This window comes from Mesoplodon densirostris, chromosome 6 (genome assembly GCF_025265405.1).
Source record: "Mesoplodon densirostris isolate mMesDen1 chromosome 6, mMesDen1 primary haplotype, whole genome shotgun sequence".
In the NCBI taxonomy this organism is placed as follows: domain Eukaryota; kingdom Metazoa; phylum Chordata; class Mammalia; order Artiodactyla; family Ziphiidae; genus Mesoplodon; species Mesoplodon densirostris.
In genome coordinates this window covers 85,247,050-85,272,241 of record NC_082666.1, presented here as the reverse complement: position 1 = coordinate 85,272,241, position 25,192 = coordinate 85,247,050, and the positions used below count along the sequence as shown (strand labels likewise).

General features: G+C 38.7%; 1 protein-coding gene across 1 annotated transcript in view; it reads left to right on the top strand.

Moving 5' to 3' along the window:
• Nucleotides 1–25,192, top strand: part of GNAQ (G protein subunit alpha q) — a 302,665-nt gene that overhangs the window by 186,840 nt on the left and 90,633 nt on the right. The gene's annotated exons all lie outside the window — the stretch shown is intronic.

Here is a 25,192-nt window from a genome sequence, read left to right as displayed (position 1 = left end):
TAAGACATAAGACTCTACATAAAATGTTATAGAACATGATAAACAGCACACATCTGCACCAAACACCCAATCCAGGAATGAGAACAGAGATAATAATTTGCACCTACATGGTACTCCATTCTTTTTTTTTTTTTTTTTTTTACAGAAGGAAATGTTCTATTTAGAAGTACATGAATTCTTTTATATCACCAAACTATGTATTTTTAAAAAATCATTATTCAGTCAACCACTTACTAAGTGCACTGTGTATCCAGAATGGCAGAGGAAGAGCTGTAACATTTTCTTTAAAAGATGAAACATGTGCTTCTTGAGCATTTGCAGAGAAAAATGTCCAGGTTCCCAGTCAGGAAAAAAAGATGAATCACTGAGTCTTTTGGAAAGCTTATACTCTTCACTTGTTGGTGAAGAAAATAAAACAGGCAGTCAGAAGTTGAACTTTGCCCTCTCAGAAATCTCAGCAGTGTTAAAAAACAAAGCTCTCTGTCATCATAAATTGGGCACAGGAATGCTAGAGTATTCGGGAAGGCATCTCTTGGTTAATGTTCTAATTAAATACATAGTTCTTGTGTATTTTTCAACATTCTTTTCTCAGAAAGGTGAGGATTACATTCATGTTTTTAACCCACGATGTGGAGTAAGGTAGTTATTTCTAAATAGGAAACTTTGCCCATAACCCAATCTAATCACATGTTTCCTCCAAGTAAAGTAGAGCCAACTCTTGCCATCAAAGCTGCACTTCCCTGCCCCCCTGGTTCTCTCCCATCCACGGAGGCTCTTTAGATCGTGGCACAAGAGACGTTTCAGGCCAGGTAGTGCATGAATCCCCTGTGATCCCTGGCAATCCCAGGATGACTTCAGTAATCACAGGGCAGCAGATGCTGGAAAGTGAAACGTGACCTTTTTCAGGAATTCTGTAGTTAAAATCAAATCAAATGAGGGATGCTAAGCAGACTCTGGCCTGAGTATGAAGGCTGTGATTTGGAAATGTCAGATTCCTCACCCTTTGTTCTCCCATGTGGTCAGCCGGAACTTTGGGTACCTTGTAGCTCACAGACCTGCTGAATGAAGTTGAGAGGTGTAATGGTTTATGGAGAGCAGATTTCAATCCATTCAGAAATTATCCTGTCAGTTCTCCTTTAATTATATTTGTCCCAAATAAGCGATTGGAGGATTGTCTGAAATAAAGCAATATTTGAATGATCATCTCATTTTCCTTTGAAAATCAAGATTTTTGATGAGGTCTTCTGGTCTTGATCAATCAAGTCTGACTCCACTTTGGGTTAACATAGTTCAGAAAGAGCTTCGATTATACACCTGCTAGCAACATAGTGTTGTCAACCAGGAGACCTGGGCGGAAGAGAGGCAGAGCCTGAGAACCAGAAATGGAAGTTCTAGAGCAATAAAGAGAAGGGGAGTCTCCATCCCAGCCAGTATGGACCCCAAAGATGATGGTTGTTAAGAGGGCTCCATTTAAGTTCAACCCACAAAGTCAGTGCTCAGAAATAAAAGCTCTCTTTCACAATAGGATGTTTTTGTTTGTTTTGTTTGTTTGTTTGTTTTCTTCTCATTAGAGTCACAGCTGCTGTCTTCTCTTCAGAGTATCCATTAAAAATTTTCAGCTACACCCCAGTAAAAATTGTCGGGTTACTGTTTGAATGTGTACATTTATTTATATTGTATTGCATGAGTAATGCCATTCCTCATAGATAAATCAGAAAATGCTGATAAAGATCAATTTAGAAATTAACCATCCTTAACCTTTTGCTCTGTTTTTTGTGTGTGTGAATTTATTTCATGCATATAGATTTAAAAAATAAAAATTGCATTTTACTATTTTACAATCTAATTTTTAGTTCCAGTATTATATTTTTAATACCTTTTCATGTCAGTTAATATATTTGAAGTCATTTTCATGCTTTTTTTAGAATAGTAATTTTATTCCTTTTTTGAAAAATAATACACTATTTTTGTAAAGTCAATCACTATGAAGAAACAACTTTAAAAAGACACTCAGAATCCCACCCTTGAGAAACAGCTGTCATCAGCATTTGGTGAACATCATTCCAGATGGATAGAGAGAAAGACTGATTAACTTTATCATATCTTTTTTATATAAATATTATATATATAATTATTTAATTGTACTTAGACTAAGAAGTGGTAGAAAGAAATTGAGACACTGAAAAAAAAAGTCACTGAATTTCAGATATACATTTTTTCACAAAGGAAATTAGTTCCTAATAGTTCCTCCTACAACTAAAAGTGGAAGATAATAGAAACATCATAATTTTGAAATAGAGTTTTTAAAACTGTACATTTAATATAGGCCATATCTGTTTACTCGCCATTGAAAGATAGGAAATTAGAAAACTTCTGTGACCTACTTCTCTTTCACCCATCTTTCAATATGTGATGGTTATTGTATTATTTTTACATTGTCAAGTTAAGTAACATTCACAGTATGTTCTGTAAACATAAATTCCACAATTTAATTTTAATGGTAGGCTTAATAGATACAGGATTTACTGCTAGTTCTTTTGTCAAGTTGAATGAATTTAAACATATTGTAGTTTTGTTTTTACTGTTGCAAGTTTTGTTTTTATTTTATTATTTACTATTTGTATCATTATTTATTTTTTATTATTTCAGGATGTGTACTATATTCCCTGCCTTCTTGTCTGTTGAGAATCTTTGTTGAGGTCCTTCCTCAATTTGTAGACGTTGCTCCAGTATTTCCTGGCGTTGATAATTACTGTGGAGAAGACTGAGGTCAATAAGATTTTTTTCCCCTTGAACCTGGCTTGATTTTTCTGTCTAGAGGTTTCGTGTATAATAGAAAAGAAGAAATGAAAGAGATTATTTCAAACCTAACAACATTGCCTAAACAGTGGTGTTTTTTCTGCTCTAAGGATCTGCATGAGCATTTTCTTAAAAAAAAAAAGAAAAGAAAAGAAACCCTATAACTTTCATATTCCCCCTAATTCCAAGAATTTGACCACGTAGTGTAGTCAGGGGATACCCAAAAGTGTACTGGAATCCCTTGGAGTTAGAAGAGAGAACTTTGATAGGTCCTGGTGGCCTGTAATCATGGAGATCAGGAAATGAGGGTATTTTGAGGAAAAACGTAGGAAGAGGTTTGTAGGCCTAGTTTACTTCACCTGGTGGCTTCCATCCAGTCTGTATTTTCAACCGTAGTTCCCCAAGTATAGTTGCTTAGATTGGTTGTTTTGGCCATAAGTTTGTAATACTGAATATACAGATCTCAGTTTTTTTCTTTCTTTTCTTTTTTTCTCAACACCGTAAAATCATCTTACAGGAAGCGTATTTTGCGGTCACTTTTGGAAACATTTCCGCTATACCAACAACTTGGAAATACTATCTTCAGCTTCTTTAACTAAATTAAAAAGACAAATAACTTTTGCTCTTTTCTCCATTATTAGTGTATCATTATGATGTAAGCATTCTGGAGCCAGCTTTGTGGGGTTGAATCTTGACTCTGCCATTTATAAGCCTGTGTGACCTTGGGCAAGTTAGTTAACAATTCCCCCACCCCAATGAATAGGGCTAAAAATAGTAACTATCTTCTGTGGTTGCTATAAAGATTAAATGCATATTCTATATTAAGGTACTTAGAACCGTGTCTGCCTGGCACACAGTAAGTGTTCAATCAAAGATAGACATATTTCTGTCCTTACTATATGTGGTTATACATAATTTTATACTATAAAAAATTTTCTCTTCTTTGGTTCAGAATGACACTACAGAAGTTATACTCCTCTCCCAGTATTTTAAGCCAGTAGATTTAAAGTATTAGATTTCATCTCCTCACTAGTCGCTTCTACTCTGAAGTTAGTAGCGAGTATGTAAATGTTGTCACCCAGTAATGTGTTATTTTGCTCATCTGAAGTTGAAAACTCAACCGATATCATGACAGAAGTTCTCTTAAAACTCCAATCACTTCAAGGACCCAAAAGTAGATCTTCACTATTCCCATCTCCTTAGGCATGTTTTTTAAAAAAAACTTTAAAAAGGCAGGTTGGAGGTGGGGCATGGGTTCTTGTTCATTCCAAAGACTGTACTTACTACCAAATGCCGGAAGTCACTGCCTTTCCAGTACCTGCAAATGGCTCCTCTGCCAGCATCCATGCCAGGAATCAGATTGCCTCCGGACATTTTAAACAAATGTGGGCCAGGCTTTGTTCTCAAAGTAAGATTTGCAATTCTTTCTAAAATTAACCAGAGTTGCAGAATGTGGTACATTAAATTTGGCCAATGATGTGGATCTTTGCAATGTTCTGTTAAAAACAAAAATAGGTGGAGTCATAGTGTATTTGAAAGAACAGTTCCCCATTTTAAAAATTCTTCACCAAAACCCATCTAAGGCATGAAATCCTAATTGTAGGTGGCTTGAAGGTATAAAATCATGTCTGCTGAGAATCACAGACCTTAAACAACTGAACAAAAAAACAAGGGAGCACTTTTATTTAACAGTTGCTAATGTATGTCATAATTAATCCCTCAATCCTCAATAGTCATTGTTTCCCCAAAATGATTGTAAACTACAGGAGAGCAAAATGGGGAAGTAGAAAATATTATCACCGAGCTCCTTCCATCAAAGCTCACCTGCTAGGCATTTGAGGGCTAAGGCAAAAATCTCAAACTGATCTCACTATTTCAGCAGTTACAAATGTATAGTTGTAGTGTGACACATTATTGCACAACTATTACTACTTATTTTCTGTTTTAACACAGAATTTCGACACTCAGTTTCAAAAACTGATACTGTTCATTGGTATCCAGTACCCAGTTTCTAAATATGTTATTACATATTTTTAAATATTTTTCTCTATGTAAAAAAAAAAAGAAAAAGAAAAACCAACTCAACACCATTTTCCATGTGGTTTTAATTTTATCAGACTGTAGGAATTTTGGACACTGCCTAGATGTTGGAAGAAAATATTTTTTCTACAACAGCCAAGTCTTTCATTCTTTAACTATTGGATCAGCTTCTCCTTGTGTAAAGCCTGTTTCTGCAAAAGAAAGAGTGGCAACTGTAGGATTTACATAAAGCGTTTGCAATTTGCCTTATTGAGCAAATTGCCTCCTTAGCAGTAGAATGCAGGATTAAAAATAGTTGTGCGTATGACCAGACTCACTGCCTAAAGAGGAAATGGATCTTGCTTCCTCACTTTTCAAAGCCATTGTTATATCATATGAGAGATATTCTCAGAAAAACTTCTCAATTCCCAGTTTTTCTTCAGCAGGAGCATCTGAGGAAGTGGAAACTAAACTTTAAGCCTAGGATACACATTTATGTTTTCAAGAATGGCTTCAGGTCTATTCATGGCCAGGTACCGAGGTATGAACCAGAAAACCCTAGAAAGCAATGAGAAGGCTTTACCACACACCCTGGGGAATTGTCACTAACCTGAAGTGGCTGGGTACCAACCACAGTTGCTTTGTACTTCTGATCCGAACAGGTATCTGAAACACAGACTTTCAGAACCACCTAAGGGAGCCCCCTGAGGGAATGGAATCACCCAAGGGAGAGACATGCCACTCAGGGAAAGTCTAGCTGGGGAGATGATATTTAAAGATATAAGAGCAAGGAGAGCACAAGACAGTATATAATTAGCACGTGCTGTCCATGCTACTTGGAGGCAAAGAAGAGAAATTTCTATGGGCTGGCACAGTTGCTGCCTTTGCTGCAGGCCTGCCCTTGTCGGGGCAGTGCCTTCGTGTGACCCGGAAAAGGCCTTCCTGGGAGTGGACACTGTGTGCCTGGCCAGCAGAATGTGGGCAGGGCTTCAGTTCCCACCACGCCCTTGGCTCAGGGCCGTGTGCAGTGAATCACATGACTGTGTGAGGTGACCTGCTCTTTCAGCTTCCTCCCTGGGGGGCATCACAGATTTAAGTGTAGGGATGAACTTGTGAAGAGCTTCCAGAAGGATCTGCATATTTCCCCGGAATGTGTGTTTTGAGGGATACCTCTTAACTGAACCCTTCCTTGTCCAAATTCTTCTCCAGGTTCATTCCTTTTATTATTTGTCTTTACAGTTGTCTCTCTAACCATTTGATTCTGTGTATCTCCTCAAGTGTCCACCACAGTGCTGGGCACAAAGTAGGTGCTTAGATAGTAAATAGCATAAAGTATTTCCCACATCACATGCTGTAAATGATGGGAGGAGTAGTAGTAAATGAAAAATAGTCCAGAAGGACTGGGAAATAGGCATTCAGTCAGCCTTACCAAGAAGGGGGCCAGATAGTACCTGTTACCATAGACTTGGGTACTCCCAGGATCACGTTTTAGGGAGTCTGCTTGGTGCCTTTCTAAGTATGCATTTTAATAATAGCTTTATGGATGCTGTGGTTTCTCACCTATCCAGGTAACATATTTTCTTACCATAGACTCTGACTCCAGGCATCTCCTGCCTGAATCTTCTTCCAGGTGTACCCCATCCATTTCTTCCCACCCCCTAGTGCGACACTTCAGTGTACTGTATATGTTGAATAGCTCTGCAGAGCTGGTTATCTACTCTGTATCATAACTTTCAAACCAAGTAACCACTGTGAATAATTAGAGCAGGGCTTTGTTATTGGACATCTGGGTTTAAGGAAAAATAAAATGTCCTGATGGGTGAAGCCTAGCGTGTATTTACTTTGTTCCTTTTCCATCTCCTCTCCCTCATGAATCAGCAAGCAGGGAGCAAAAGACAAAATGAGTAGAATAGTTGTATGTGATGGATACTCATGCAGAACCTTAAGGAGTGTGAGATTTTTGTCTTCCTAAAATTCAGATTTTTGTGCCCCATATTGAAAAATAGAAAAGCAGTGGAAGGGCACGGGGATGCTCTAAATGCTGCCTGAGGTTGGGGATGGATTTAAATCTTTGCAAAGTATGTCTTTGACCTACATGTGCTATATCCTCAGTTACCCAGAGCAGGGGCACCTCAGGTGAGAGAAGCACGTGATCCCGAGCCAGTGGAGGATTCTTCTGACAGTTAATGTGTTCTGAGAGGCGAGTTGGCGAGGGCAGTTGCATACAAATAGTTTAGGTCACGTGAGACCCCGATATTGTTAAGAAACCAAAGGCGAGGTATATAAATACATAAAACTGTTCATGAATACTTATTGCCTGTACCTAATCCGTTCTCATAAAGATTTGCTTTTCAGGGTAAGATTTCACAAAAGCAGCAACAGTGTTTCTGTGATCATATGAGATGTAATCTCTGTATAACAGTTTCCATTTTATCACACGGGCATTTTTACAGGCACAGTATTAAGAACAAGATGTTTAGTGATTTTAGCAGCTAAACCAAACATTAATACATGGGGTGTGAAACAGGTAATTCTGACACATTGGAAGTGGTTGTCTTCTGGGGCTCAGAACACTGTCTTGTAGTTTTCCACTGTACTATATTTAACTGAGGCTTTTTATAATTCTGGGATACTAATTAATAACTTTTCCACTTCCCAGTGACTGACCGTTTTAGATATTGTATCAGAACACGTTATCAGTGATAAGAATGATTTTTGTGTTGCCTTAGTTGAAATGGACCCTACAGTTTTTTTTTTTTGTTTTTTTTTTTTTTTTTGCTGTACGCGGGCCTCTCACTGCTGTGGCCTCTCCCGTTGCGGAGCATAGGCTCCGGACACACAGGCTCCGCGGCCATGGCTCGCGGGCCCAGCCGCTCCGCGGCATGTGGGATCTTCCGGGATCGGGGCATGAACCCGCGTCCCCTGCATCGGCAGGCGGACTCTCAACCACTGCGCCACCAGGGAAGCCCGACCCTACAGTTTTTTCACCAGAAAGTTATTGCTTTTGTCAGCCGCATCTCTTGCGCACCCACCGTATAAAAAACCATTGTATGAGACACGGGAGAATAAAAATATGAGGCACAGTCTCTCCCCAGGTTCATTGAACTAGTTAAACATATACTTGCCTGCTGAAGCAATTACACTTGATTTCCAAACCAGTCTTCAGCAGAGTTCCAGAAGTTTCTTCATGGCTCCCTCTCTAGGATAGGATTTCTGATTTCTCCTCTTATACACTACCAATCCAACAGGTGGCCAGTGTCTACAGTACGTGGTGCAAACCTCCTCTCCTCACTGCAGATCTCTGATTTTGGAGTGGCTGACTAAATACACAGGATAGTCTGCTAAGCAGAGTAGGTCAACACTTTTTGGATTATGTACCCCATTGAAAACAGTTATTTTGACTTTCATTGAAATTATGCTTGATAAAATTTTTGAGCTCTTTGTGATATAAAACATTTTAATGTTTTTAAAAATTGATTAATTCTGTGCGACAGTGATTCAGTGGTCTAGTTCTAAGTTCAGTTTAATTCAGTACTTATTTTTAGATGTCACACAAGATACGTACTTGTAAATGGAAGGAGCTCCATCATTGGCTTTGCCTACTAAATCACAGTGCTTGTTTTCAGTCGCATTCACTGATTATGCAAATGTTTTTTTTGTTTGTTTGTTTTTTGCGGTAACGCGGGCCTCCCACTGTTGTGGCCTCTCCCACTGTGGAGCACAGGCTCCGGACGTGCAGGCTCAGCGGCCATGACTCATGGGCCTAGCCGCTCCGCGGCATGCGGGATCTTCCCAGACCGGGGCACGAACCCGTGTCCCCTGCATCAGCAGGCGGACTCTCAACCACTGCGCCACCAGGGAAGCCCCTACCTCTGCCTTCTTTAGTCCAATAACTCAGTTACAGAAGTCAACAGTTAACCTATACAGGTTAAGAAACCAGTCTAATATCATACCAGAGGCCCAGCCAGACTTCCGAACTTCCTGGGCAGGACTGTTTCTTCTGTCCAGTACTGGTCATTTTTTCTGCTTATCCTCGGTCTTGTTAGGTCACATTTCTGGACAAATGTATCAGAAAGGAAGACAGTTCATTTTCATTGTGGAATATTTATTGAGCAGCCCTAGCATTTTGCTAGAATGTAAGGAATATTAGATAGTCCCTACCCTGAAGTAATTCACAGCATTGTTAGACATTCTGAACATACAGACATGGAGCACTTAAATAGCAGTGCCAGGCAGTATGTAGCTTGGTGCCCAACAGGTGTTTTATGAAGACTATAAATGCCCCAAGAGGATAAGAATAGGAAAGGCTTAAATGGGAGAGTGGATAGGATTCTTGGCAGACTGAGTCCCCACTACACATCCTTTCTTCGCCAGATCTGTAGGTTAGCTTTTTAATTAAGGGCTTCTGCTATTTGTAACCAGTGATTTCCTTCATAAGTGCAAGACTCCTGTGCTGTATTTACTGGCTACACACTCAGATCCACAGATACAGAAACCGTGAATGCGAAACCCGCGGATATGCAGGGCCAACTGTGTTCATACACCGTTTTGCATCAGTGACTTGAGCATCCACAGAGTTTGACATTCAAGGGGCTCCTGGAACCAGTTCCCCGCAGATAACGAGGGATGACTGTATTGCTAGAAGCTTTCACCTCATAACAAAATTTTTTTATCTCTACATAATTCATCCTTATTAAATCAGATATTAATGAATGGACAACAAAAACAGAACACTTTCATAGAATGATAACGATGACTGTATTGCTAGGAGTTTTCTCCTCATACCAAAATTTTTTGTCTCTGTATAACTCATCCTTATTAAATCTGATATTAATGGAAAATAAAAAGAGAAGAACATTTTCATAGAATGATCATTAATACAGATAAACTATTCTGAAATTGCTATGTGTGCAACATTGTTTTTAACCTCATTCCAGCACACCAGCTCTCTCTCTACTGCTGCTTCTCTTTGTTTTCTCTCCCCCTCAATCTTCCGCCTTAGGTTAAAAGAGATGAATTGCTCCCTTTAATTCACTTTCCTAGCAAGAGATAATTTTGATAAAAGATGTTGAAGCTCTAGAAAGGTTGATATTTCCTACCACCAAGTGAAGGGAATTTTGAAATATACGTAGATGGTATCCACAGAAACTGCAGAAGGGAAGAAAGTGGTCGTCTTGTGCTATCTGTAAGAAGAGGTTAGTGACAGGTTATCTTCCTTCTGAGAGTTGTTTTCTATGGAGGTTCCTTGGAGTGAAGATCAGAATGTTTCTTCTCAGAGATGGATTGTAGATCAGGTGGCACAGTAAAAAGGAAGTAGGAGCTAAATTTAGAAATTACATGAAAGCTTTTCAAAGATAGATATAAAAACATATAAAAGAGGCAGCAATATGCATTTTTGTCTTCCTGAAAAAGCAGTGAAAATGCTAAGTCTTTTTGAGTTATATAAAGATTGATTTGGTTTGGTTTAATTTCACAACCCATGTGCTCGTCACCCATAAGATTTTCATGGGAAGCTCATCAGAATTTAAGGGGAAGAGCACATCTGGGTATACAGTATTCGATAAAATCTTCATGCACATCTGTTTGGGTGTCTAAGAAAAGGTTTTAGTCAAGTTATGATCTTTGCATGTTTTGAAAACTCAACATTGAGATGAATACTGTGTAATGAGATTTGGATTTACCTATGGAGCCAGAAAAATTTGTATGTGAATAAAGTTTAACATGCTGCTATTTGGAAAAACAGTTTTAACTGTAAAATAATCACCAGTGATCACTGTAATTATTGTATAATTTAAGTAAGAGTTTAAAATAGCATTTCCTTAAGATATCAAACTGTTAGTGCTATATAGCATGTTGGTAGGAATCATGGAAATTATATTTTTGAAATAGATTCCCTAAAGTTGAACCACCCCCATCCCCCCACCTCCTCCCCACCCTCGCAAAGGGTTAGTTCACTAAATGTAAGAAAAGAGCTGGGTTGAAGGTATTGCACCATAATTCCCCTTGGATCGTATCTGAAGTATAAACTAAAGGCTGCTTCTGTGTACTGAGCCATTAGTGTGTGCTTGTTACTGTGCTGTTTTATGTATAGTATTACATTCAAGCTTTATGACAGTGCTGTGACGAAGGTATCATTATCTCAGTTTAGGGATAAGGAAATTGTAGCTTGGAGAAGCCCCAAAGCAAGTAAATGGGAACATGGATGAAACTCAGTGTTTGACACCAAAGCCACAGACCCTTCCTTAGCTACTCACTGTGCATCACACCTTATGACAGTCATGACCACCTGTAACAACCCAAACCATATGGTACCATTTTCCACGTAACACATGCCCTGGTCCCCTTGGTTAGACGGGTAGATTGGAACTCATAACACAAACCTTCACAGTTCAGTGTAACCACAGTGCTAGGATATAATTTAAAGGGATGGTGAGGGGGAAATACTGGAAGATCATAGGTGCACAACATTTTTCAACGAATCCTGACCAGGAAGCTGAGACAGTACCCATTGGTGAGCGTCAGATACAATGTAATTCTCAGTTCCTCTCATGCAGAGTGTATAAGCATCCTTATCACACGAAGAATGCAAGACTTACACAAGCTCTGCGGGAGTTGGGGGTGGTGGGTAGGATGTAAAATCAGATTTCTTCAGGACCAGGCAGGTAATGTGAAGCTGGACACGTTCTGTTCTTCAGCACAAATTAGTTAATTAGGGAGTTTTGGCATTATAGAACAGAGGATATTCTTCACTTCCGTAAAGAATCATCCTCTCTCCCTTTATTATTGACAACAGTGAGGGGCAGATAGTAGCTTAGGAGCTGTGGCCTCTTGTCTTCTTGGAATATGGGAATAGTGTTGCTGGATCTTACAGTTTATCAAGAGAAGTAGGAAATCTATTTTTCTGTTTAATGGAAAAGTTCTCAATTTTAGATGTTGACCGCTTTCAAAAAAATTGTTTGTACTAGACCAAGCAGGTCTCCAGACCGTCAGGTCACTTCTAGTCTTCTTGATCCCTTAGCCCAAGTCTTCCCCATACAGAGGTCGACCCTGCGTCCTAGTTTGCCCGAGACACTTTCGCTTTACACCTCTTGTCCCAGCATCCCGCTAGTTGAGCGTTTGTTCTAGTTTCTCATTTTTTAATGAAGCATTCTTATTAATAGCTGTGTTAAAATAAGCCAGGATGGATTTGATAGACTTTCACTTAGTATTTCCAAATTCTGCCCATGCAGTTGAACAGATTCCTCACTTTAGCACTTGCTTAAATCTGAAAGATGTTCCAACTCTTTTCCAAATCCTTCCCAGATGCAATGTAACTGCATCTCTCTTTCAAAGACAGCATGTGGGCACTCAATGCTAATATAGAAAAAACATGGACAAGAGAGACTAGGGACAGCCAACTCCTTCCAGTGTCTAGGGTGGTAGGGAAGGATATGTTGCTGCTGCCTTTATCATCCGTTTGTTATTAGCCAGTCATGCTGTGCTCTGGTCTATAAGTTGTGAGGAACAGTAACGCACCAGATCTTCAGTGAGCAGGGTCAGTGGAAAATTGTTAGGTGTATGTGAAATTTATATGAAAAAATCTAGGTTGAGCAGTCTTGCCACAGTGGTCTTGCCATGATAGCTTTTGCTTCCATGGTTTTATCATTTATTGTTTGGTGTAAATCTATAACTTTGTTTTATTGTCTGATAATGATTTTATTTTGTAATAAATTCTTTTGGCCACAATAAGCTTTTCTTTTTTAACCCGAAAATGCATATTTAACAAAAAATTTAATACTGAATTTTTGTTTCTCAAAAAAATGAATGGTAATGTATAACTTGTACAAAATTGTTTGTTGATATTTAGCAGCATCCACCATTATACCCAAAGTGATATCATCAACCGCACAAAATTCAAATGACACAGATCTGCTGAAAAAGTGTCAGCATCTCCTTCAAAAGTTAGCTGTTATATTCAGACGATTGTGCCCAAAGATGACATTTTAGCATGGGCAGCTGCAGGAAATGCATTTTTATATTACTCTGTGAAGCATGACTTTTCATTTAGATCGAGTGACTTTCCTTCCAAGTTAATTTGGTTCATTTTTTATTCCAAGTTTTCTTATTCGGGTGCAAAAAAATGAGGCAATAATTATCCATCTGTTAACTCCCTTAGCAGAAGGAAATCTTTGCAAACAATTGATGGTTTGGTTTTCTCCCTCTTTTAACTCATGGAATCAGGGTACAGCTTTTGATAGTTCATTTTGATAAAGTGAAATCTCTCTCATTATTTTGAATACTATGAATGTTTTTGCTTCTCTAAAAAATGTTGAAAATAAAAATATTTTGTGGTAATGATAAGAATGTAGTGCTTAATGGTGCACAGTGTTACGGTAAAACATTTATTAAATTAAGAAGCCTATGGAGCAGAAATGTACTTGCAATTAGTTATGACTCACACACAGTCATAATTGCTTTCAAACAAGCTGTGATAATCTACCAGTCTTGAGTTTTGTTTCCTAAAGGTATCTGTGGAAGAAGAATATTATGAACTGATAAATGAGATACTTCCTATGAAAATATTTGAACTGAAATATTTACAAATTTGCACTTGAAAAAATAATAGAGTTAAGAATACCTCCCATTTAGCAGAATTTGTTTTGTGCTTACCAGGTATTTCAGCCCCTAAGAGAGAATATTTTTCAGTTAAGAATATTAAGGTCTATAGAGAAGGACCCAACTGAAAATGTTACAGTTTCAAATTTATTAACCTAAAATGGTTAATGCAATTTTGAAGAATATTGCAGGCAATTTCATGAAATAGTTATATAATATGTCCATAATGAAAAAAATATAGTCTTCTTAAAAATGTCAGGGATATGATATTAGAAACAGAAATGGCTAAGAACATAACTAAAATACATGAATGTACCAAGAAAACTTCTCTTTTTTTTTTTTTTTACTTTATATGGATATATGAAAGTTTTATTTTTTAGAAAGAATTTTATGTTTGAAAACGTTTTAACAATACCAATATAATATAACTGATGTGTTGGTCAATAAATAATATTTCAAAGATATATAGTGTTAACTATTGTTAATATTCCTTTTCGTACTCCAGAATGTCATGTATACACTATAAACTATATCATACTCTCACTAGAAAGTTACCAGTTTCTCAACACTGGTTTAAGTAACTTTTTACAACTGATTCTTATCTGTAATCTTCCTGAAATTTGGGTCCTTTCTCAAAGTGACAAATTATATGTATTACTATTTGCCCCCCAAAAGTGCCTAGCAAGATGTGGGTTCTCTTATTTCCCTTCCCTTCTTCCTATTCAGATTCTAGATGTTTCATTACTCTTCTTCATAGAACAATTAGACATCATTGCCGTTGATTCTTTTTATATTCTTACTGTTGGAACAGTTTCTTGCTCTCTGAGTTAAAGAGGTATTTAGACAAGTGTTCTAGGAAGTTCCTTTTCTTCTGCAAAATTCTGGGGCTACGAGCCTTTCGCTTTCAGTTCTCCCGAACACAATTTCTGAAGCTGCAGCAGTCAGGTTTCACAGTGGGTGTCCCAGAAAGACTCTGCAGGACCCTGAGATTTCCGGGTACATCTGGACCTCCCTTCATTAAGGAGCTCGTTCTTTCAAATTTTTTTTTTCTGCTTTGTCTGAATGTCTACCAAAGTAAGAAGGGAAATCGTCTTGATCTGTTTTTCCTATTGGCAAACAAAATAAAATTCCAGACACACTCCTCTGGTTAATAAGATTGTAGGAGCCCAGACATTGCAAAGGGCTAAAATGATTATGTTTTTTTCTGAGACATAATTTCAGGAAATGAACCACATGCAAAATGTGAACTCAACAATGAGAATGATGTGAATCTATAAAGCAGGCATTAGCCTGTTATGCCAGCATGGGGAAGCATCAGCCAGTCAGTTGTTTTGCTTGTGTAAAATCAGTCCTTACTTGGTTGTTGGGAGTCTCAGTCTCTAGTCGGTGTTTTTCAAAGTGTGATTCACGAGAACACCAGTCTCATCAACTGATCTGAGGGGGAAGTGCTGCCATGGTCATACAGCAATGCCTCCACCCTTACCCTGTGCTCATGGATTCCTAGCACCGTTGTCTTATTAAAGGTTCTGAGTTCTGCAATATAGACCATCTGTTTAACTTTTTATAAACATCATTCTCTACAGTTACCTGACTTTGGCTCTAGAACCCACTTTTCAAAAAAATAGCCGTTAAAACCCCAAGTAACTAATGGTCCTGAAATATTCTTTGAAAGTAGCCATGCAAGTATGCCTAATTCTTTGACTCTTAATAACTACATATATCTTTAAAAGAATCTTCTAATTTCTTCTTAATCACTGTGACTTTGAATTAACTCTTTGAAAATAAACTTTTTTGTAGTATTCACAATGTGTGTGTCTATTACCATCATAATCATGAAGGTGATAAGTAGCATTTCAAAGAGTGCACAATTTTTTATTTTATCCCAAGATTTTACAGACCTTAGGGCAAGATTCTACATAATGGAACCATGTAATTACATCAGTCAACAGACTCTTTGGAACTGCTTGGTGTGTGTTATGCCGTGGTGCGTCAAGCTCTGACCTACAATGTCATTGATCCTGATAATTATGACATGGCCTACGAGCATGAAAAAGGAAAATAATAAGCAGAGGACTAAATAGAAAATATTTGCGTGAAATTTATAGTGGTAGAGCCAAGAAAGAGATGGAGTTCTTTAAAAGAAAAAGAACATTTTAAATAATAAAGGAGTATTTTCTCCATCGAAGAAGGAATCTTCTATATGTTAGATTAAGCAAATGTAGCTTATAGCGAGCAAAACCAAAAAGAGAAACAGATTTTCAGCAAAGTTTTTGTGGAAAGGCAGTGTGCCTTATAGTCATTGATTACCTTGGTGAATGCCGTAATAAAGATTAACAATAAAGCTCTAACCTTAGAAAAGCAGATCTAATAATGATAATAAATCAATTTGTAAAATCTTAAAGTTAGAATAATATGTGACAGTTTAATAAACTTTCTTATCTAATATTTGGCTCTCTGGGCTACTTTATTTAACACAAATTATCTGCTTCATCAGTGTCTAGTGTATTGCCTGACATATGGTAGAAAAGTATTTGTTGAGGTAATATTTATTAATGGTAATTTTGAAATAGCTCAAGATTTCATAGTAATTATAATACTTGTTTTAGGTATTTTACTAACAATTCTTATAACTTTTCTAACAGCCCTAAAATGAATTATTTTCCCATTTCATAGATGAGGTAGCTGAGGTTCAAGAAAGTTGAGAGACAAGCCTAAAGACACAGGGCTGGAATGTGACAGAGTTACGATTGAAGCCCAGTTTGATCTCAAGCTATTGTTCCCCATCCCTGGCAACTATTTACATGGCATTTACATTGTATTAGGTATTGTAAGTAATCTAGAGATGATTGAAAGGATATGGGAGGATTTGCATAGGTTATATGCAAATACTATGACAATTTTTATAAGGGTCTTCAGTATCTGTGGATACCTACTCTGTTCTTGTGATACCAGGGTAAAGAGGGATGTGGATGCTTTAGCAAAGGAGAATCAGTAGATTCCCTAGCACTGAAAGATTCCACACACAGGATTTATCATCTTCATCAGGGACTTCAAAAGGCTGTGTCATGTAGTAATTTGTAATTTTGCTGAGCCATGAGTTGAATCATAAGTGTGGAGAGGCTGTTCTATAGGAATGAATCACTGGCTACGTGAACCCAGCCAGCAGCAGCTCGGTGTGACTTTGCTGTTCTTTGTCATTTATGCAGTAATGCCCATAAGAAAATGCATCAACAACTGTCACTCTGTGTTCAGTGCATCTTAATGAATGAAGGTCAGCTGTTCAAGTTGTAATGAAGTCAGAGAAGGCGAAGTGGTCTAAGAAATGATAGTTCTTGCCCACGTTTTTGGTAGGAAATTTTAAGGGGTGTTTGCAAGTTTGAGGACTCTTTGAGATCCATTATCCAGGCTGGTCTCTAGAATGTTGTTTCACATTTGAGCAAATAAAGGTGGGTGATTTGCCTAAGGTTACAGAGCTGGTAAGTGTGTACACCACACATTTTACGTTTCCTGTGCTATTTTCCTTTTCTGCTTTTTAAACAGTTAGCAGCTTTGGGTATTAGGTCTGCCTTTAAGTGTTTTACATCCTTTCTGTCATTTAACCATCTAAAATAAATGCCATAGGGACTTCCCTGGTGGTGCAGTGGTTGGGAGTCCGCCTGCCAATGCAGGGGACATGGGTTCGAGCCCTGGTCCAGAAAGATCCCACATGCCACTGAGCAACTGAGCCCGTGCGCCACAACTACGGAGCCTGCACTCTAGAGCCCGTGAACCACAACTACTGAAGTCCACGTGTCTAGAGCCCACGCACCACAACAAAGAGCAGCCCCCGCTCAACACAACTGAAGAAAGCCCATGCACAGCAGTGAAGACCCAACACAGCCAAAAATAAATAGATAAATTTAAAGTAAATGCCATATACCCTGAGAAAACCATAACTCAAAAAGAGTCATGTACCAAAATGTTCATTGCAGCTCTATTTACAATAGCCAGGACATGGAAGCAACCTAAGTGTCCATCAACAGATGAATGGATAAAGAAGATGTGGCACATATATACAATGGACTATTACTCAGCCATAAAAAGGAACGAAAGTGAGTTATTTGTAGTGAGGTGGATGGACCTAGAGACTGCCATACAGAGTGAAGTAAGTCAGAAAGAGAAAAACAAATACCATATGCTAACACATATATCTGGAATCTAAAAAGAAAAAAGAAAAAAAATTGTCAGAAGAACCTAGGGGCAGGACAGGAATAAAGATGCAGACCTACTAGAGAATGGACTTGAGGATACGGGGAGGGGGAAGGGTAAGCTGGGACAAAGTGAGAGAGTGGCATGGACATATATACACTACCAAACATAAAATAGATAGCTAGTGGGAAGCAGTCGCATAGCACAGGGAGATCAGCTTGGTGCTTTGTGACCACCTAGAGGGGTGGGATAGGGAGGGTGGGAGGGAGAGAGATGCAAAAGGAAAGAGATATGGGGACATATATATGCGTATAACTGATTCACTGTGTTATAAAGCAGAAACTAACACACCATTGTAAAGCAATTATACTCCAGTCGAGATGTTAAAAATAAATAAATAAATAAATAAATAAATGAAATGCCATTGTTACCCCCATTTAACAGATTAGGAAACAGAGGTTTAGAGATGTTAAATAGCTTGCCCATGGGTGGAGGTGGGATTACAACAGAGGGATCTGATCCCAAGGTCTATCATTTTACTCTGTATTTCCTTTGAGAAGAAAACAAAAAAAGCCTGATTTTGTTTGTTTGTTTGTTTTCATAACTTAGAATCAAATGCCAAAATGGAAATAAGCAACAAGAAAAAAAAAAAGGAGTGAGAAGATGTGCACCTTGGTTCAGGATTAAAACATACTCAGGCAGCAGTTCAGAATTTTTCTAATTCAGAGCCCCTCTGTGTGTGTTGGGCATCCTTTCAAACAGAGCAGCCCTAATGAGCTGAATATTTGTGTCTGAGAGCTTCAACAAATGTGGAAGTTACCATTTGGTTTTCTACTTCTAGAGTGTAGGAACCGGAATAGGTGTGACATTCCAGCCTAAAGCCGCCTCGAGCTGTTAATGAGTTTTTGAAAATCCTTCCAAAGTAACTATAAGATCTTTGTTATTTCATCTGAAGGCTTGGCCTTCTGTGGGCAGGGTAAGACTCACTGTGGTGGGAGCTCAGTTCTTCCTTCCTCTTGCTGAAGCAACCTTGGAAATATCAACACATCTAAGATTTACCTGAATTTTATGACCACCGAATCACAAAAATAAGACATTACCGCATTGGCACATCCTGCGGTTTCCATGTGGTCTTAACCGAAAATTCTGCCAGCGTTCCTAAGAGTAGCTACTTAGTTCTCACAATGTTCCCTCTGAGGCTTGCCACCAGCTTGCTAAGAATTCTGAAAGCTAACTTTCATTATTAAGTATTTCCATCCAGTGTGTTCAACTGTAACTTGAAATGAAATATAATTATATTTTGCATTTTGTTTATATGATTAACTAACTCATACCTGTTTTGCTTTTCTATTTACAGTGTTCAAAATAAAAAGGGTAATAAAGGAGGCAGGAATGTACAGTGGAGAAAGGACAGTCTCTTCAATAAGTGGTGCTGGGAAAACTGGATAGGGACATGTAAAAGTATGAGATTAGATCACTCCCTAACACCATACACAAAAATAAGCTCAAAATGGATTAAAGACCTAAATGTAAGGCCAGACACTATCAAACTCTTAGAGGAAAACATAGGCAGAACACTCTATGACATAAATCACAGCAAGATCCTTTTTGACCCACCTCCTAGAGAAATGGAAATAAAGACAAAAATAAACACATGGGACCTAATGAAACTTCAAAGCTTTTGCACAGCAAAGGAAACCATAAACAAGACCAAAAGACAACCCTCAGAATGGGAGAAAATATTTGCAAATGAAGCAACTGACAAAGGATTCATCTCCAAAATTTATAAGCAGCTCATGCAGCTCAATAACAAAAAAACAAACAACCCAATCCAAAAATGGGCAGAAGACCTAAATAGACATTTCTCCACAGAAGATATACAGACTGCCAACAAACACATGAAAGGATGCTCAACATCTTTACTCATTAGAGAAATGCAAATCAAAACTACAATGAGATATCATCTCACACCAGTCAGAATGGCCATCATCAAAAAATCTACGAATAATAAATGCTGGAGAGGGTGTGGAAAAAAGGGAACACTCTTGCACTGCTGGTGGGAATGTGAATTGGTACAGCCACTATGGAGAACAGTATGGAGGTTCCTTAAAAAACTACAAATAAAACTACCATATGACCCAGCAATCCCACTACTGGGCATATACCCTGAGAAAACCATAATTCAAAAAGAGACATGTACCAAAATGTTCATAGCAGCCCTATTTACAATAGCCCAGAGATGGAAACAACCTAAGTGTCCATCATCGGATGAATGGATAAAGAAGATGTGGCACATATATACAATGGAATATTACTCAGCCATAAAAAGAAATGAAATTGAGCTATTTATAATGAGGTGGATGGACCTAGAGTCTGTCATACAGAGTGAAGTAAGTCAGAAAGAGAAAGACAAATACTGTATGCTGACACATATATATGGAATTTAAGAAAAAAAATTGTCATGAAGAACATAGGGGTAAGACAGGAATAAAGACACAGACCTACTAGAGAATGGACTTGAGGATATGGGGAGGGGGAAGGGTAAGCTGTGACAAAGTGAAAGAGCAGAATGGACATATATACACTACCAAACGTAAGGTAGATAGCTAGTGGGAAGCAGCCGCATAGCACAGGGAGATCAGCTTGGTGCTTTGTGACCACCTGGAGGGGTGGGATAGGGAGGGTGGGAGGGAGACGCAAAAGGGAGGGGATATGGGAACATATGTATATGTATAACTGATTAAATTTGTTATAAAGCAAAAAATAAATAAATTTAAAAAAACAAAATAAAAAGGGTAGTCACTTGTAACTGTTATTTATATTATTAGAGATGACTTATTTCCTTTTCATCATAGCCTTTTTCATTAGTAATTGTTTAATTTCACGTAATTACTTGTGATTTTTACTACTTCACATCTGACATTTGGACAAATAGAAAAGGGTCTAATTTATCTTCCTAGTCTAACACATTGTACTAAAAAATATTCTTTCCACATACAGAATATTTTTTACCAAAAAAATGAGAGAGTATTGCACTTCCATTGAGGACATTTGTATAGGCAATGAAAAATTCTGTGTGTATTTTATAAAATGCTGTCATACTTAAATAACTTGAGAACTTCAGGTGAAAGCTCTTACATAAATGCAAATTACAGTTGATTATATTTGAATGTCATTTTACAAAACAGCAAGGGTGGAATTAAAAAACAAAGCTTAGTAGGCAATAAAAGTGACTTAGAAATTATGACCTGGATGAAGGCAAAGCAGTGATCTTGTGGTTTTTGAGGCCAATATACTTTCATAGTTGGTGGAGGTTGATTATGGTTCATAGCTGAGATTAATACTGTAGCTTTCATTGTGGAGGTTAATTTGCAGTAAGGGTCAGCATGAAACTTCCTCACTAGACTGTTTTTTTTCCTACAGTTAAAAGAGAGGGCCATGTTTATTTTGTTTACTGAGCCTTTGTTCATCTATTCCTCCTCCTCAGAAGTCACACATCTTCATCTCAGCCTGCCAGCCGAATCCTCTCTTCTCTCTGACATGTTGTCTGACCTCTCTATCCATACTGAGTTCTACTTTCTCAACCCCTATGTAGCATTGCCTATGTACAGACTTAACCATGTTCTGCCCTTTATTGTCAGGCGCTGTTTGAAATAGTGAGGCCTTGTTTCAATAAATGATATATTATGTGCTCCTGGAGGGACAGTGTTGTAACTCCTTGGTGCTCCATGCATTCTAGATGTATTTATTTACAGTCGTGCAGTTTATGGCTAGGCGAAGCCTTAGGGAGATGATTTGTTTCAATTGCATAATCTTGTGGACCAGGAAAATGAAGCTCTATAGAGGTAAAGTAGTTTCTTCTAAGGGTTATGGCTTGTGTTAGGGGTAAAGCCAGGCCTAGAATTTAGGTGTCCCGATTTCCAGTTTAGTATAATTTCCACTCTTCCTTCCTTATATACTTCATTCAACAAATATTTATTGAGCATCAGTGGCAGGCACTCTGCTAGACCCTGATACTGCAGTGCTGAGCCTGTCTTGGAACTTCTACAGTGATCAGGGAGAAGGATACTAACAAATAGCACACAAATAGATGCACACTAGCTACTGAGATAAGTGCTGTTAAGGATTATGTAGTTCTGAGAGAGTAGGTAATGGATGGAAGATTTCCTTGAGAAACTTGTCTTTGACTTGTAGGACTTGGCACTATGTTTATATGTACTTTTTTTTTTTTTTTTTTTTTTTTTTTGCGGTACACGGGCCTCTCACTGCTGTGGCCTCTCCTGTTGCGGAGCACAGGCTCCGGACGCGCAGGCTCAGCGGCCATGGCTCACGGGCCCAGCCGCTCCGCGGCATGTGAGATCTTCCCGCACCGGGGCACGAACCCGTATCCCCTGCATCGGCAGGCGGACTCTCAACCACTGTGTCACCAGGGAAGCCCTATATGTACTTTTTAAATGCAGTTAAATTAGACAAATATTTGTTGTTGCTCACTCTGTGCTGGGCCCCAAAAGAAATTAGAGCCAGTAAGCTACAGCCCCTTCCCTTAGTGTATAGTCTAGAAGACGATAAGCCAAGAGGTAACTATCAACATAAAGCAAAATATAGAATTTCCATGGTTCAAAAGACACAAAGCTCACATTTTGGGGGAGAGGAGGAACATCAGGAACATCTTCCTGTCAGAGATGGCATGGGTACGGCCCCTGAACAAAAGCTAAAGAAAGGAATAGAGAAGGCCTTCCAGGTGTAAGAAAAAGCAAACCAAGATGGAACAAGATAGGAAATTAGAGGAGTTTTCTAACAATAGAAAGTAATCTCACTTTACAGGAGCAGGCTTTTCGGTTATACAACTGTTGAGGATGTTGTCTATTTAAATGCCCTTACAGTTAACTGAAATTAAAGATGGAAACGCAAACGTTCCCTCGTTTCTACTCCCGGAGCACATAATCCTGGGCTTTGTTTGGTTGCCGGCTATATGGACTGTTCCCCCCACCTCCACCCCTACGCCTCCGTGGCAACTATATCTAAGTCTTTAATTGCTATGTTACCTAGCATTTCATTGGGGTTCAGTAAACATTTAATCGTCATAGTAAAAAGTGTCTCCTATGTTGAAACTGTTTTCGCTGGCATAAGTTACCTTCTCTAGAAACAGAACTCCTTCCAGATGACATGGCTGGCCCAGTGTAGTGATATCAAATTCAGTTTTTTTAAAATTATTATTATTTTTTATTTTTTCAAATTCAGTTTTTAAATACTGCCTACACTAACCTGTACCATCACGTAGCTTTTATGCAATTCAGAGAGGTCTCAACCATTTCTCCCTATGGATGGCATAATAGTTTGTCTAAATATTGTTGTAGAAAAGTGCTGCAGAATTACTTACTAGCATGTGTTAAGTGGCCAGCTACTGTGTTCCAGGTTCTGTGTGGGACATAGTGTTATTGGTCAATCTTATTAGGGAAGTAAATGGAGGGGCAGATGAGTGGTACCTGATCCAACTCGGGCACAGATATACTTTATCATTTATAGCATTGCCAAGAATAAAAATTAGGGATATTTCATGGAAAAATCTAGATTTTTGGCTTCCCTTGATAAATCGGAAAATCTGGCAACACTGGGCCTATATCCCAATGGCAACAATTAGTGGGAGGTAAATAGCTGCTGTCCTCTTTAATTAGGGTGTGTGTTTCTCAGTGTGCTGTAGTCCCTGTCACTCCCTATTGCCTACATCTAGCTTGTTTTGTTCATTTCTGTGGCTTCCTGGCCCTTATAATGCCCCTTGCTTTGGAGTGCTGTTGCCTTTCTGGGACCCTTCTCTTTAGTTTCCAATAGCAATTTTCTGGCCAGCCAGACAATTAATTATGACCACAACAACTAGTGTCTGTGTGATGCTTAATAGTTCGCAGTGGTTCTCAAACTTTTCCATGTATCAGAATCATCCAGAGGGCCTGTTAACACAGAGATTGCTAATCAGTTTCTTATTCAAAAAGTTTGAGGTAGGATGGAAGGATTTGCATTTTTATCACATTCCCAGGTGATGCTGCTGGTGTGTGTACCACCTTTTGAGAACCACTCAACTACTGTATTGTAGCACAATAGTAAGTCACATGAGCTTGTTGGGGCAGGATGTTCCCCACCAGAGATAACATTTGGCAAGATTAAGCAACTTATCCAATGTCATAAGAAGCAGCAGAGTCAGATTAAAACCATGTCTTTATAGTATATCCAGCAGGAGACCATCCCGTACATCCCTGTTCCTGCCCCACATCTGCTCTCCAAGGTGCACAGAATCCTCTAGAGAACGCTGTAAAACAGACATAGCCACGGGGATTCTAATTGAGGATTATACCATGAGTGATCGTTGTCATACCTCAGGACACAAAGAGTTAACACTTGTTTGTATTCAGTGAGCAAGGGCAGAAAGGCGAGGTCAGAGCTTGACATCAGGCATACCTGTGAAGGTATGAGATGTGCCTGCTGGGCAGAGTGCAGGAGGCCCCACAGCCAGTGTTTTGTGCTTGAAGGAGGTCCACTTGAGCAGGCAGACGGCAGAGCAGGTGGGACCAGTGCAGTCTTTGGTATCGACACGGAGCAACAGGCACTACAGAGCCAGGCAGAGCACAGCACTGGGGATTCATTGGGGAGCCAGTGATCCTGTTTTCAAGGGGGAGTCTCATAGGGAACTGTGATTGAGGGAGGCCCACCTGAGGTCTGAGACTTGGGAACAGGACTTCAGGATGGCAAGATTGCTGGTGGGATAAGACAGTTGCCTGGGCAGGGACTAGGTACAGAAAACAACTGTAGGGATCCATTTTCCAAGGTTGGGGTGCAGGGCAGAGCTATAGGGCTTCTCACTGACTAGATCTGACTGTCTGGGTCAGAGCAGAGCTAGCAAGAAAGGTGGTTTCTTCATTCTTGGCGTGTTGGGCTTCTTAAAACTTTCTCTGAGTCAAGATTAGTCTAATGGCATGGGGCCCTTCCCTCTTATGGGATGAGAAGGAAGATAAAGATGGGGAATCAGACAGGCCTAACATGGATTAAATTTATTGAATTCTATCTGCTTAAAACTCTATGAAGAGAATAATTGGGTCATCATGTAATCAAGATAACCATTCACTGACCTAGTTCAGAAGTTTGTTTATCTGTACAAAATCAAGACTGTTTTAACAAATTATCAGCCATCTGCCTCCAGTTTTCAAGATAATTATTTACATATAATGATTTACATATTCATGTGCATATGTAATTTACATGTAAACTACACCCATGAAAACCTATTTTGATTGAGATTGTTAGACAGTGATATATTCTGGTTAATTTGGGGGTTGACCATTGCAACATTTTGATTTCAATCTTGTTGAAAATTTTTTTTAAATCTTTTTACCTCTTTCCTGCTAAATGTTGTATAATGAAAATAACAAAGTCCTTTTTCCAGTTAAAAAAAAACTGAATAGCCTCCTCAATCTGATAATATAGATAAGGCAGCTATAAAATAAATATTGGCAATTCAGGGGTGTGGGAGCGGAGAGGCATGCCTACCACTGCTCAGATTCCGTCGTTAATATTAACTGTTCTTCTGTGGTTTTACCCCTAT